The following is a 16475-nucleotide window of genomic DNA, read 5'->3' on the forward strand; positions in this document are numbered from 1 at the left end:
ATAGTTAGTTTTTGCATTATTTACGATGATACGAATTTGCAGTTGCATCTATATATATACGATTTTCTTTTTGGTCGCACTTCTCTCCATCATCGCCGCAGGGAGGAGTTAAGTCTGAATAATGTTATACCGCCCATAATTGGTTTCATCATTTGCTTTGGTGCAACTGCATATATCTCCAATAATGTACAGAGATTTTTTTACTGTTTAAAATAAATAATATGCATAGTCTAAAGGAATAGGCTTTTAAACATTACTCAGAGGCAACTTATCCTGTTCGTGTAATTCATTCATTATTAGAATAAATAATGAGGTACCGATTATCAGGATGACTAAGCTACCACTGAAATCATATCACTTGTACCCACTGACCTGTCATTTCATCATGTCATGCTGAATTAAGTGTCTGTAATGAATCAAAGTGAATACTTTTAGCATACTATCTCAGAAGACACATAATTGGGTCTTCTAATGTATTTTAAATTTCAATTCGTCAGAACGTAGTAACAGGACATATCACACCCACCATAAAAAAACCTCCACAAACTTACGGGAATTCATAGATAATACGCATAGTTTAAAAATTAATATTCATGCAATACAAATTAAACAACATTACCATTATATTACGATATAAACAAAACTATCTCTGCAAACGCCTTTTCTATATCATACTCGTTGCAACATAACCTCACCTTTCCATCACATGTCCATGCATATCACACGTGATTTCGTTCTTGGTTCAGGTAAAAATAACAGTATGTAATTTGGAGAGACAACGTGATAACAAACAATAAACTCACCTTTAATATTTGTTTCGTTCCTTCAATAGCTCAAAATTAGGGTACTTGACAAAAGACTACATGCAACCATGATAGACTTAATTTGGTTCTTTGGAAAGCCTATCAGCAGGACAGTATTGCACAAAATCTCTGAACACCAGATTCTATACCTGGTTTGAGGCCCCATCCCTTGACGTCATACGAGTTAATTATGGTATTTGCTCGGTAGATGGTGTGTCCAAATCTCATTGGATATTTAATTCTTAAAAGACAGATCATTTGGTATTATTTATTTCATTCATTCATCGTTCTCTGCTTTAATAAGCAGTTTGTTTTATTGCAACCTCCAAGCTTTTCGATCTTGCGTCCTAGGCACGTCCGTAGCCAGGATTTTATTTCGGGGGGGCTCATCCCTTATCAGCACAGGCGTTGCCAGAAATATTTATATTAAAAATAAAACAATTATAATTTCAAATTTATTGTTATTTTTATTATTATATAAATGGAGAGACTTTTTTACTCGATCCTCCATATGAGTGAATAGTAAACACTGTTGTCCATTCAGTGTACTGAAATTCATAGTTATTGTATTGTATTTTGTTATTAACTTTTACATATTCGGTTAAAAAAAAACACGTTTAATAGTTAGGGCCATATTTTGTGACCTCACACAAATAAAACTATACATTTTGAGAGTTCTGGATCCATTTATTATTTGGATTAAATAACAGAAAATAAAAATATAACCTAGGTCCTCTGTTAAACACTAAACTTTTTTCGTTCTAATGTTTATTCCTGCTAAGGAAGTAAAATTAATTACAACTACACACTATTTAAATTAGATACTTGCGAGATCTTGGGAGGGGGCACACCCCTAGTCCTCCCCCTGGCTATGTGCCTAGTCCTACGTGGTAGTTAGCTGGTAGAGCAGCCCTAGGCTAAACCTTGCTCAGTAGAAAATAAAAATACTATTCTATCCTATTCTGCCGAGAGTATTAGAACAAGCCCCACATTTCATGTTAGCATAGGATCCATGTAATATCATCTCATATCTTCTTACCCAGATCCTATCCTTTCCATATTTAAACCATTTCTTCCAGTGTGTCTTTTATCAGGCAGTTTCTTCTAAGGTCACTGGCGTATGCAGAATTTTTTTGGACGAAGAGATCCATATCTTTGTTGGGGGGGGGGGAAACACAAAATTTGGATCTTTCAACTCTATTACTCGAAGACAAAAATGGTAATTGAGGGTTGTGTTTACACCTTTGGTTTTTCAAAATTTCTGGAGGGGCAGCCCAGCCCCTTCCTGCACACGTCAGTGCTCTTAACCAATATATTTTTCTATTTTTTATTACTTTCAGCAACTCTTTTCAACACACTTTTATTTGCTGCCTGTTCACATGCTCTATTCTTCGTCATAGTCTCATTTCTAAAGCTTCTAGTTGATTTTCCTTACTTCTGTTAATACCAGTGACGTGCACTGAGGAGTAGCTAGTCTAGCAGAGATAGATCAATCAATCTCACAGCTATAATTATTTTCAAATCACAATATTTATTGTCTTGTTGAAGCCACAGTTCACACACAACACTTCTTTTTTCATGCGCTTCTCATCCCTTTGTGCGATCAGTGGGCAAGGCTTTCCTCTGTCTCACCAGTTCCAGGTAGAAACAAACGGCTACCAGAAAGGAAGGGGAAGATTTCTTCCTCTACCTCCCTTGCCTCTCGCCTGCCACTGTAATGGTTAAAAGGTCGTGGTTTATGGTACCCCATTCTATCTCCTATAGGAACAGATAGGGGATTGGTTTCCCCTCGCTGCCATTATTAATACTCTGAAGAACTCAGGGGAGAAATTTCAGTAGTACTTATGTTCTACGCATTTACACCACAACTATATACATGTTGTATAATATGTATGCATAATGTGGGATGTAAAAATATAGTTTTATTTTTTATGAAATGGGAAAGTATGATGTGCAGACAAAAATACTTGGAAATGTTATGCTTTCTTTTATTTTTGTTCAAATATGGAAGATATAATGATTAAATGACAAATATTTGCTCACGCTCTCTCTCTCGTCTTAGTAGGGTTTCATTTAAATATACTAATCTCTTAGCCTCCAATAAAAAAGGGGGGTTAAGCTAAATGGTCATAAATACGCAGTGACGTGCACTGAGGAGTAGCTAGTCTAGCAGAGATACATTAATCAATCTCACATCTCTAATTATTTTCAAATCACAATATTTATTGTCTTGTTAAAGCCACAGTTCATATGCAACACTTTATTTTTCATGCGCTTCTCGTCCCTCGGTGTGATCCGCGGATAAAACTGGCCTAGCTCGCTCTTCTTCAGCCTTAGCAGTTCCTAAGGAAAAGGGAAGATTTCTGCCTCTACCTCCCTTGCCCCCCGCTACAATGGTTGAAAGCCCGTGCTTTCAAGTCCCTCAGTCTATCTCCTATAGGACAGATAGGGGATTGGTTTCTATTCCATTCCTTTGTAAATCCTCTAAAGAACTCAAGGGAAAATTTTCTGCAGTACTTATGTTCTCTGTATTTACACAACATTTTACACGTTGTACAATATGTATGTATAATATGGGATGTAGTTTTATTATTTATGAAATGGGAACGTGTTATGTGCAGACAATAATGTTATGCTTTCTTTCTTTTTTTTTCAAATATGGAATATAAAATGATTAAATTACAGGCTCAGGCTCTCTCTCGCTCTCGTTTTAGTAGTTTTTTTAAAAATATACTAATCTCTTGGTCTCCAACGGATGTATTTATTTGGGCAAGAGAACGCACATTATTGTTGTTGGTTTGGTTTATTTTACTTCGCTTTCTGCCACATTTGGTTATCGTGAAAATGAGGATGTGATGAAATTAATGAAGAAACCTCGAACAATCCAGGCTGGGATTCAAACCCGAGATGAGCATGCATTCTTGTTCCTGTGTTGTACTCTGCAGTGAATAATGAAATAATTTGAAATGAAAAATGTATCTCAGAACTCAAGAAGCCAAATTAATATTATTGAAGAAACTACAAAAAAAAGTGTGTTTTGTTACCTGTTTTGTTTCTGTGCATAAAGTGGACTTAAAACACCAAATCAACCAACCAGGAGGGAGTGGTTATCACAGAATGCTAGAACACCAGGAGTTCCGGGTTCGAACCCTTACCTGGGTATAGATGTTATTTGTGTTTGCCTCTTTTTTCATTTATCGTAACATCTTCGCAATTAACCAAATGTGAGAAAAAAGCGATGCTAAATAACAATAATCAAGTCAAATCATTGATTGATTGCTTGATTTGGTTTATTTTACTTCGCTTTTCCTCCACTTTTGGCTAATCGCGAAGATGATACAATATAATTGATGAAGGGACACATTCAAAGAATACCCATGGCCAAGCCGAGATTCAAACCCAGGATCTCTGGCTTAGTAGTCAAATCAAATCTCTTTTCTTTTGGACTGGGGTGGGGGTTACATGTACTTCTTTTTAGTACTCCTTCATCATTTTGCAATCTTTTCCTGTTATTGACGTTCTATTTTTAGGAATACTGGGTCCTAAAGGGAGGAGGGGTATGAGCCACACCAACCAACCCTTGAGCACGCCACTGATTGCTACCCCAAGTGTCGACATCACCGCACATCACTGTAAATACGAATGTATTTATTTGGGAAAGATAAGGTGCGTTCTTATTGTTGTTGTTGTTGGTTTGGTTTTTTTAACTTCAGTTTTCTGCAATATTTTGTTATAGCGGAAATGAGGATGAGTGATGACAGGTACATAGCCAGGGGGAGGGCTAAGGGGGCTGTAGCCCGCTCAGAAATCCTATAAATATCTAATTTAAATAGTGTATAGTGGTAATTAATTTTACTTCCTTAGCAGGATTCAACATCTTGTATAATAAGTTGTAATCTACTGAGAATTTCATATTCAGGGCTTCTACCTCCCACTTTTTTACCTTTAGATGGTGGCTGGTGATAAGGGATGAGCCCCTCCCAAAAATGCAATCCTGGCTACAGGCCTGGGTGATATGAAATTGATGAAGGGACCTCACAAAAAACATCCATGTCCAGGCCGGGATTCGAACCCATGACAAGAGCGAATTCTTGTTCCTGTGTGAATAATGAAATAATTTGGAATGAAAAATGTATACCAGAAGTTAAGAAGCCAAATGAATATTATTGAAGAAACTACAAAAAGGTGTATTTTGTTACCAGTTTATCCCCCTTTAATATATTGAATTTTTGCCAGCTCGCATCAGTTTTTTTTTCTAGCTATATAAATTTAATCACAACAATAAGTAGCTAATGAGCTTATGGAAGTCATGAGGGACAATCATGAAGAGAGAACTCTGGACTTCTAATTTTGTAATGCCCTGCAGATGCACTGGGAAGAAATTATTTGCATTTTTTTAACGTTGTTCTTCCATCACTTTACTTAATTTCTGCCATGACGATGAATGTAGATTCAATTAAACGGGTGAAGGGTGGTTACAAAGAAACACTCTGCACAGGGCAGGGCTCGAACCCGGATCATTCAGTAATGACATCGTGAGATGGAGAATTAGGGAAATCGAGTAAAGCAATTTGTTTAAAAAAAAAAACATTAATCATATATACAGATAGTGTTTCAAAAATCCAATTGAAAAATATCACTGAGGAAAAATGCAGTTTCCTTTACCGATACCCACATGTCCGAATGGTTAGCGCTTTTCTCTCGTGTCTGTTGTCTGCAGACATCTGTGGGAGAGTGGTTATCACAGCGTGCTTCGACAGCACAGGTTCTGGTTTGAACCCTGACCGCATGAATGTTCTTTGTGTATTTAATCAATTTTATCGCATCATCTTTGCGATTAACCAAATGTGGCAAGTAAAGTTAAGTAACAAAAATCAAATCATTGATTTACTGATTGTTTGATTTGGATTATTTTACTTTGCTTTTCTGCCACTTTTGGTTAATCATGAAGATGATACGATAAAACTGATGAAGGGACATGACACACACAAAGAACACCCACAGCCAGGTTGGGATTTCTGGCTTAGTAGTCAAATCATAATCTTTTTTATTTTCGAAAGGGGGTGAGTTACATGTACTTTTTCTAGTAGTCATTTCTAAATCAGCAATCTTTTCCCACCTTTGACGTTCTTTTTATAAAGGAATACTGGCCCTTAAGGGTAGGGGGGGGGGGTTACCCCATCACCTCACTGATTGCTACCCCAAGTGTTGATGTCACCAATTAATACATATCATTTTGCACAGGGGTTCATCCTGAATTTTCCATGGGGAGGTTAATGGTAAATTTAGAGCCAAATGACCATAAATTGGGCCACTGTGAAAAATGTTAATGTGGTGTTGAGGAAATGTTGGGTGTGGGGGTAAATTGTTTCTGCACTATACAAGGCTAGAGTCCACACAAAACACTTCATTAGCCTCTTGGCTGTTTTTCCACAGGTGAACAAAACACACTTCTGTTCTATTAAGGTATTTTGGCTCTGCTACACTTTGACATCTGACTGCAGCCTAGCATTGCCTGAACAAATATAAACCTTTGTTTCCAGTTAAGGAGTGATTAGAATGAAAGGTAGATAAAACTTCAAATTCTTATTAAAAAATAAACAACTGAGTTTCCTCATCTTTGAAAGGGTACAAGGTAACATTATCTTGTAGTCAAATTCTCCATTCTTCTTTAATTTTGCCTTTTTACAATTAAGAATAATGCTAAGATATTTTTCAAAAAGAATAGCATCTCGTCGATTTCCAAGTTGGTTCGACTCCGAAGTGCGTGCTGTACTGGCTAACAAGAATCGAGCCTGGCAAGTTTGGAAGGACTTCCCGAGTGAACACACTTACAATACTTTCGCTGTTCTTCGACGGCACTCAAAGTACCTTCTCCGAAACAAATACAAAGAATACATAAACAGTATCAATGCAACAATCCAGGAAAATCCAAAGAACTTCTTCAGTCTAATAAACTCGAGAAGAAACAACAGCAGAATTTCTCTTGAAATTACACACAATAGTGAAAGTGCGAAAGGTGACCGAAGGGCTGAACTCTTAAATGCTTATTTCCACGGCAACTTCTGTCCGCCTGCCCCCCTTGCAACGTTGCGAAACGTAAGATCAGTCTGTTCTTCCTCTCTAACAAAGCTTGCCACTACAACCGATGAAGTGAAAAGTCTATTGTCGTCTCTCCTAGCTCACCGTGCCCTAGCGCCGGACAATATCACCACCATGTTCCTGAAGAAAACTGGGGAATCCCTTTCTTATCCCCTCTGCATTCTTCTGAATAGATGTTTCTCGGAGGGCGTCTTTCCTCACGCTTGGAAGCAAGCTAACATCACTCCCATTCACAAAAATGGCAACAAAAACCGTGCTTCTTCCTATAGGCCAATCTCGTTACTCTCTCCTCTGTCCATCATTTGTGAAAAAATCATCAAAGACAGGCTATATAAATTTGTTTCTCCGTACCTTAGCTCAAATCAACATGGTTTTCTTTCTGGTAGTTCCTGTCTTACGAACCTGTCTGTTTTTCTCTCATATGCTATGAAATGTATTTCAAACAATTCACAACTGGACGTTATATATTTTGATCTAGCCAAAGCTTTCGATACTGTCCGTCATCGTCTTTTGATTCATAAATTATGCAATAGATTCAACATTCATGGTAACTTTCTTAACTTGCTCACAGATTACCTTAGCGATCGCCAACAACGTGTAGTCCTTCCAGGAACTCTATCTAACTTTCTTCCCGTCCTTTCTGGAGTACCACAGGGCAGTGTTCTAGGACCCCTATTGTTCATATTATTCGTCGATGACCTTACCGACCATCTCACAGCCGCCTCTAGTAATTACCTTCTCTTCGCAGATGACTGTAAGATCTTCAGAGAAATCTCCACTTCCAACGATGCTCATCTTCTCCAGAATGACATAACAACGTTTTTTTCATGGTGCCTGACATGGAAACTTACTTTAAATCCTAAAAAATGTACTACTCTCACCATCTCTCTCAAAAAGAACCTGTTAAAGTCATCTTACTCCATCTTTGGCAATAACATCAAAGCAGTATCCTCTCATAAAGACCTAGGCATTGTTTTCGACCAAAAGCTCACATTTGACGAACATATTACAGGCACGACAAAAAAGGCTATGCGTCTCTTAGGTTTACTCTACCGTTTCACCGAAATTAGTGACATCTCAGCCCTCACCTTGTACTATAAATCATTCATCTCCCCAATAATAGAATACTGCTCTCCCGTCTGGTCCATGGCATGTCCCACTCAGCTCTCCAGAATTGATTCTGTTCTTAACTTTTTCCTGGCTATAGTTCGTTATAGGGTTCCCTCATTACGCAACTTTCCAACACCACATCTCCTGGCCTTTCTAAACCTACAGACTCCCTATCAGCGCCGTTTACTGAACGATTTCAGGTATCTTTACAAAATTGTCAATGGCAAAATCCGTTGCAACACACTCCTCCAGGAATTCCACTTTCGAGTGCCTATGCGCTCAACACGCAACACAAATCTATTTTACACAAAAAAGCCAAGACTGGAAATTCAAAAAAGATCGCTCTTCCACAGACTTCCCACTCAATATAACGACCTCCCATCAAGTGCTGATGTATTTTCCACAGAATATGCCTTTCGGTCAACCATCAGAAGATATGTTGCTAAATAATATTTAATTGTGCTATCTTGACTTATTTATATTAATATTTTGTCTTATTTTGCTATTTTTATTTTTGTTCTTTTTTGTTATTTTCATTGTTACTGATTTCAGTGTAAAATGGCTACGTGCTGTATCTGAAATTTTCTCAATAAATAAATAAATAAATAAAAAGAACATGCTGTTAGGAAGGTATAAGAAACTAAGGAAGGACTAAAATTAAATGGTGTGACTCAGTTGTTAGCATATGCAGATGATGTAGACTTATTAGGGGATGATATAAATACAATTAAGAATAATGCTAAGATATTTTTCAAAACTGTTAGAGATAGGTTTGAAAGTTAACAAAGAGAAAACTAAATATATGCTTACAGGCTGAAACCAAGTGTTAGGTAATAATCAAAATCTAATTATTGATAACTACTCGTTTGAACAAGTTTCCAAATTCAAATACTTAGGAGTAATATTAACAAATGAAAATTATATTCAAGAGGAAATAAAAAGCAGGCTTAATTCAGGAAATGCATGTTACTTCTCTCTTCATAAACTTTTGTCTTCTCGTTTAATATCTAAGAAACTAAACGTTAAAATATACAAAATAGTAATTTTACCTGTAGTATTATATGGGTGTGCAACTCAGTCCCTTACATTGAAAGAGGAACATAAATTGAGAGTATTTGAAAATAAAATGCTTAGGAAAATATTTGGACCTAAAAGCGATGAGGAGACAGGTGAGTGGAGAAGGTTACATAATTTGCATTCATGTCCAGATATTATTAGAATAATTAAATCAAGAAGACTTAGGTGGGCAGGCCATGTGACACGAATGGGAGAGGAAAGAGGAGTTTACAGGATTCTTGTTGGGAAACCTGATGGTAAGAGACCTGTAGGAAGGCCAAGACGAAGATGGAGGGACAACATTGAGATAGACCTAAAGGATATCGGTAGGGATGGAAAAGAGTATATAGATCTTGCTCAAGATAGGGACGGATGGAAAGCCTGTGTTGCTGCAGTCATGAACCTTCGGGTTTAAGAAGGCTAGAGAGTTAGTTATGTCAAATTTCAGTCTTTGCAATTATTGCACTTTTGGGAGGCCAGAGGATGGCAACTTGGGCAGTCACCCAAGGTCCTGCACTAGATAAAATTAATTGTTTGTGTATGGTTTTTTACGAGTTTATAGGATGCTTAAGTAACTAATTTGATATAGCCTGTATTCATGGATTATTTTGACATACTTAAACATGTACTAAATTGCAGAAAAATCATAATCTAAACAGAGTAGACAACTGCATTAAAATCATGTTTAAAAAAAGTTATGTATTGTTCGTTTACTTATAGAATGAAATCATCTGAAAATATTATTTTATGTGAAACAATGTAAATTCACTAGTGTCAAAATCAATGAAAAGTAAAAAAAAAAAGAAGAAAAAAACAGAATTATGTTATTGGATATGATTGAATATTGCCACTTTTATAGTTTAAGTAACAATTTGATACTGGACACAACCAGTTTTGTAATTAAATATTAGGGTTGATGCAAAAATAATGTCCGATTATAAATGACAACTTTGAAATGCTATAATGTGGTTCAAAATTACTGTAATTAATCAAAATAAATACCAACACACTTTTGAAAATGAGATATAAGTCAGTTTATTCCGGCAGCATAAAATTCCAGGCTTCTGCCGGCAAAGAACTCTCGTAAAGCGTTCTCGGTAGCATCCTGGTTGTTGAAGGGTTTTTATTGTAGAAAGTTGTCGAGACGGTTGAAGAAGTGTTAGTCGGTTAGCGAGAGGTGCGGTGATTATGGTGGGTGAGGCAGAGTTTCATAGCCAAATTCATTCTGCTTCTGCATGGTTAATTGTACGACATGTGGTCGAGCATTATCCTGCTGAGGGATTGGATCTTTTCTGTTGACCAATGATGGACACAAACATTGAATTTTCCGGTGCATTTAATCAATTTCTTGACAATACTTCTCTGGTGTGATGGTCTTGCTGGGATTCAGATCATTGTAGTGGATGGTCCCGGCAGCAGAGCACCAAACAGCAACCATGACCTTTTTTTGATGCAAATATCAGCTTTGGGGAGTGTTTAGGAGTTTCGTCGTGGTCCAACCATTGTCGTCGATTGTCTTATAAGATACACTTTTCATCGGATGTCACAATGCGTTTGAGAAATTGGACGATATTGTTGAGAAAAAGAAGCACAGAGCAAACTTCAAAATGGCGTTTTTTTAATTCTCATTCAATTCGTGCCACAAATAATTTTTTTCACCCTCTCAATTTGCTTCAAATGCCAAACAATGGTCAATTGATTAACATAGAGTTCTTCTGCAACCTCTCCTGTTGTTTTGAGTGGGTCACTTTACCTTTATTTGTTTGTTGTGATCTTCCAACGGACGCGCACAATCCTCCTCATCTTCGAGATGGCCGGTATGGAATTTTTTGAACCATCTGCGCACTATATGATTAAAAACGCTTCCTCCACCCTATGCTTTAGTAACATTTCAAGTTGCTTCCGCAGGTCTGCGACAAAGTTTGAACTCGTGAAGCAAAATGATGCACACTTTTTCCTTTGACAGTGTCATGGTAACTAGCCTAGAATCGAGGTAAATCAAGTGTTAGGAAAATTATTTTAAGGCAGATAGATTAAGCAATAAATAAGCTTTAAAATTACATGTAACATGCAATATAAACAATGAGATGTATCAGGAAAAATTATACACAAAGTGAAACAATTCACTCATTTTTTTTCATCAGTCTGACATAATGAATGTCACACCAGGAGTACATCAGAATTGTAACAAAATAATAATTTTGAAACTTTTATTAGCCTCACATAATTCTCACTTTCCGCATGTTCTGCTTATTGCTCTTAGATATATATTATGAAATATACATAAATTAAATATAATCATCTTCATACTATGACTATATAGGACACTTTTACTTCACACTGAGGAACAAACCTAGCTGCGCAAGCTTACCGCATGCACACTGTACTTCAAGACCAGTAAGAAGCACAATGGGGAAGCAGCTTGCATTAAGACGTAATAAATACTGAGGGGAAGGGGTGTTCTTTTCACCTCTTGGGTACAAGAGCACTACCAAGTATGGCATGTTGGCCTGTGGTACTTCACTCCATGGCACAACAGCTCCTTGAGTGATATACTGCTCAACAGCCTTTCATTGGATGTACTTTATTACTGCTATTATCTGGTTTCTTAGATTGGAGTCCGCTACTTCTTAGTTTCACATAGTTCCACAATTGTCCTCACAATGCTGGGTCAACAATAAACTCCTGTTCTGAAACCACTTGTAGAGAAAACCAGAGCCTTTGCTCAAAGAAGTTTACACCCAATATGCTCTAGACCAGTGTTTCTCAACCTTCATGAGCCGGTGGGCCAGTTCATTTGTTTCTTAAAAGACGATGGACTGATCCCAAAAATTTTACTCGTAATTAGCTTTGATTTTTTTAAATAAACATTACTCGTTAATTAATATGTACCCTTCAAATTTAATATTAATAAATACATTATGCCATAATCATAGAGTATTAGTTCACTTATGTCTACACATATAAAATTTGGTTTAAATTAGATAACAGCTGAATTGAATAGAATTTTTAAGTGTCCTCTGGCCAATATAATTCATTTTGCAAGGGCTGATTTTCATTGGAATGTTCCAATTCAGACACAAAAAAATTGAAATTCATGGGAATATTTCCACTTCAATATATTAATTGAATGAAAATTGCTGTGCTAACTAAATTGACCGTGGTGCCCATCCATCAACCTTCAAATTTGGAGGCAGGAAGCAACGTTAGATTGCTCACCGCCACGGTCGTGATAGGATTTTCTGTAGGGATGGGACCGATTAATCGGTACTCTATCGGTATCGGCCGATATAGGCATATCGGTATATCGGTAAAATTACCGATTATTTTACCGATCCGATATATTGATAAATATCTTATAATTTAGTGCAAAATTCTGCCATTTTGTTGTAATTTTTATGGATAATCTCCATGCCCGTCTTCCTAAAAAAATAAATTTGTAAATATTCAACTTATTTTGCACTGCAGTCACCTTGAAACACACATTTATTAAGGAGATCAATGATCATTTCAGGTTCTTCAAGGACCATTTCTAATTTTATATCGGATCGGTAGAATATCGGTTATCGGTATCGGCAAATTTTATATCGGTACTTTATCGGTATCGGCCAAAATTTCATATCGGCCCATCCCTAATTTTCTGTTATCGCAGTCTAACTCAAACCTGAGAGAAAGGCCATCTTTCAAGGTGGTTGCCAGCTCAGACTGTAAGTAGCTTCACCATTGTGGCTCTAACTCGAGAAAGCCCCAACTCTTACATTTCAAATTTGGAGGCTGCACAAGTGACAGTCCCCTCTAAGAAGCTTTGATTTCTCACCAGCACCGACTACAAAAGATTTCTTATCATCACTGGTGAACTCTGAATGAAAGGCCATCTACCCAGGTGGTTGCCAGCTTGGACTGCAAGTCGCAAACTTCAGGAGAAACTCTCACGGCCAAGAGAGTTGAGAAACACTGGTCTAGAGTACTTTTCACTCTTGAACATAACATATAAATACAGGGCATGGTGAAAAAACACACAGGTAATATGAGAGATTGTAATCCTCCGTAGCCGTGCAGTCTAAGGCACTGTGCTTTGACTCAGACTGCGGGATGGATGGGTTCACTCTCTCTGTTTTCAGCCTGTGTATAGGACCGGTGGCAACCCACCATCGTGAGAAAATTGGTGGTGGTGGTGGGGGGGGGGGTATGGGTAACGTAACCAGGTCTGGGAAATCTCCTATTAACGGCTGAGGGTTTGATGTGCTGACCCCACGTCACTCCAATACTGGTTGAAGATCTCCACACCTCTAAGCCTAGCGTCAGGTTAAGTTTGCAGCAGGTTTTATGTATTAATCCGCGCAAGAACGGAGCTCAGAATCATCCGTGCCAGTCTTGTGTGAACCGCTGAGCTCTTCGTATCGCAGACAATGAGAGAATCAGCAGTATTGCCAACCCCTTAACACATCAAAATCCATACATGCATGTCAAGCGGAATGCATTTTTGCTTCTTTTTGTCTCCTGAACCATACAATTTTTAAAGTACTTTCTGCGCATAGATTATGTAATAAATGTGTCCTTACTTAATATAAATCGCGAAATATCTTCGAAACATGAGAACATGTGTGTATATGTCGAGCATGCACAAAAGAAAAAAAATCAAAGGTAAAAGTAAATGACATGCCCCTTTTGAATTTAATGCCGAGTTATTGTTTCTCGTCTAGAAAGAAATAAATTTATGAAAAATCTTGGTTGCTTCGTTCGCAATACATACGTTACTATAAGATACATGCCCTTCAAGTTTATACTACCCAAAAAGCATGATTTGTTATTGGTGATATATACAATGTAGTGAATTGTCTGCTTCTATTACTCTGTTTGCTTTCAATTTATGAATCACTTCACTAAACCAGGAACCAAATGTTGGCCTGTCAATTTCTTCCCTTCCTTTGCACGGAACAGTAAACATGCATCTTCAACAAAGCCTTCATTGCCGTCAGTGGGTGAAACAATAAGCCTCCCCCTCCCCCATTGATTGCTTCAGCCCTGGCGGTGATTTTGCACACTCCCACGCTCGAATCATTGTACGTCCCACATTGATGCATGCTTCGTCCAAATAATTAACATGTTTTTTTCACGGCGATATCTTTTAATACCGCAGAGATACTTTTGTCGTCAAACAACAAACAATCGTTTCCTACTCCTAAACTCAACCGCAAATCATTCAACATCCGAGACACAGTTCGTGCGCACATTGACGGCAAATCACCTCATGCCCTGTTTTATTTTGGTCTTGTTATCTTAAGGAGTAATATGGATTTAAAACATCTTGTTTGATTCTGAAGAGCTTTTTCCTTCGGATGATGCTCAAAATAACACTCGGGCAAAGCAGAGCACTGAACAGGAGACCTAGATTCAGCCATTCTCGCCGCTGTATAGCACGATTATGAATGACGATAAACATAGGGTTAAAATAGTGGGATGTGCAACACTGGTATCATGGATTCCACGTGCTCTGCAACTATTCAGTCTCGCCCGACTCGCTCTTGATCTTCAGCGCAATACAAACTCCAGTTGGTGAAATCTGCAGATCCAAGTTCGTCTGCACAGTGATTGCAACCGATCAAGTCCATACCTGCTAATGGATGTATCATTTTGTCTGCATACTACAAATTAAATAACTGTTTTCTTGCAAGTGTGCAGTTGTGTCGGAATGGAACCAGTCTCAGCGGAACTATATTCTGCGCACACGTTTGGCTCTACATATGCGAGAACCTGCTGCAAACTTGACCTGACGCAAGGCTTAGGTAGGATTGTGGGAGGAAGACTGGCAGTCGGAAGATAGGTCAAGGACCTTCCAGGGCTGTAGACACACAGGTTATTTTATGTTAATATGAGAGATTAAATGTACAATAGTCCTAGAGGTATCGGAACCTGACTGAAAGAGGTGAGGCACATTGACTTCATCATGGTCATGCAACCAAAAGCTGAATGTACAGTACACTTTTTTTTTTTAAAAAAAAAATCCCAACACAGATTAACAGAATAACTTTGGAAATGTCAATTATTGGGCACACCACTTATAATCCTCTCCCCTTAGTTAAGTACAAATTTAATGGATGAAGCTGCTGCTAATTGAGAATTAGTTTCCATTTATCCAACAGCAAAAATAATTTTCCTATTACAGACAGAATCAAAGAACTACTATCACAATTTAACAAGTATGTTATATCCTAACATTTGATCAATTTATTTGCATGTGTCAGGTGTCTTTCTACAGTATTGAATATTATGGTTACCCTATTAATAACCACATAACACAGCATTAGTGTTATTTAAATGTATAACAAAAATAGAAAATAATTTAAAAAATATATTAGGCTTGTTCCATGCCCAGGTCATGTCTATACAATCAATTTTAGAAAAGTCTTAAGCAATCGTCATCAACTTTCTTTTAATTATTGTAATTGGAATTTATTGTATATAATGTATAATTCTATAACTATTCCTCTCAGTTGCATGCATACTAAATTAGGAATTTGAAATTACATACTAATGTGATTTTTGCTGAAGAAAGGTCATCCTGTAAAATTTATAAAACCAAAATCAAGAGTAACTTTTTCTTACATTAGTTTTGACAATCAGCACCCCATATTTTAATCTTCAGCTAAACTTTTCAACTCAGAATAGAAATTCCATATTTGACTCACCAGCTCTGATGATTCTTTTAGGTTTTAATTGATTATCAGTTACTTTGATCGTTTACAGGTCTTAGCTGGTGATGATATCTAATTCTCCAAAATTTAGTTTCACTGAGTACTGAGAGTCCTGGATATGGACTCGGGACCAAAAACAAGCTTTGGAGGCCTTGGTTGCAATGTTTGATGGATGAGGTCTGACTTATGAGTGAAAGAGCAAGATGTCAATGTAAGACCAGGTCCAACTTACTAGCAGAAAGATTAATGCAAGAATTTTAGCAAAAACTGCAATATAAACAATACAACTTTCTGTGCGATTGGTGTAAAACTACGTATATCAGTTCACCACCCACCAACATCACAGCCACTCATTTTGTGAGGTAGAAGAGGAATGTACAATAAACTCAAATAGAAACCTGAAGCAAGTTGGTTCTCCAGTCTCAGAAGAAAAATATCCGCAGTGAATTGATTCAATTCAATCATTTTAGTTCCCTTTTGCCATTTTTGGCTAATCATAAACATCCAAGAACAGCACACAAACACAAATTTCACAGAGGAGATACGACCAGGCATATCAGTTCTGATATTCTGCTTCTTAAAAACAACATGGTTTCCATATGGGGGCAACAACAGCTCATCCGGCAAATTTTTCTTGGAATTCCTGAACATCGACAACTTGCACCACTTCTCAGCTTTGAAGAAGGTGCTAGCTGGAGAGCATTATCAT

The 16475-nt window shown here is 37.3% G+C and overlaps 1 protein-coding gene across 1 annotated transcript in view; it reads right to left on the reverse strand.

Annotated features, from left to right (window-relative positions):
- The window catches only part of Pex5 (peroxisomal biogenesis factor 5), a 55391-nt gene extending 54476 nt beyond the window's left edge, over positions 1-915 (reverse strand). The window contains exon 1 of the mRNA XM_083135447.1: positions 804-915. The gene's annotated coding sequence lies outside the window, so the exon portion shown is untranslated. The remainder of the gene's footprint in view (positions 1-803) is intronic.
- Positions 916-16475: the final 15560 nt, after the last annotated feature.

The sequence above is a fragment of the Lepisma saccharinum genome, chromosome 14 (genome assembly GCF_977018435.1).
Source record: "Lepisma saccharinum chromosome 14, izLepSacc3.1, whole genome shotgun sequence".
Lineage (NCBI taxonomy): Eukaryota > Metazoa > Arthropoda > Insecta > Zygentoma > Lepismatidae > Lepisma > Lepisma saccharinum.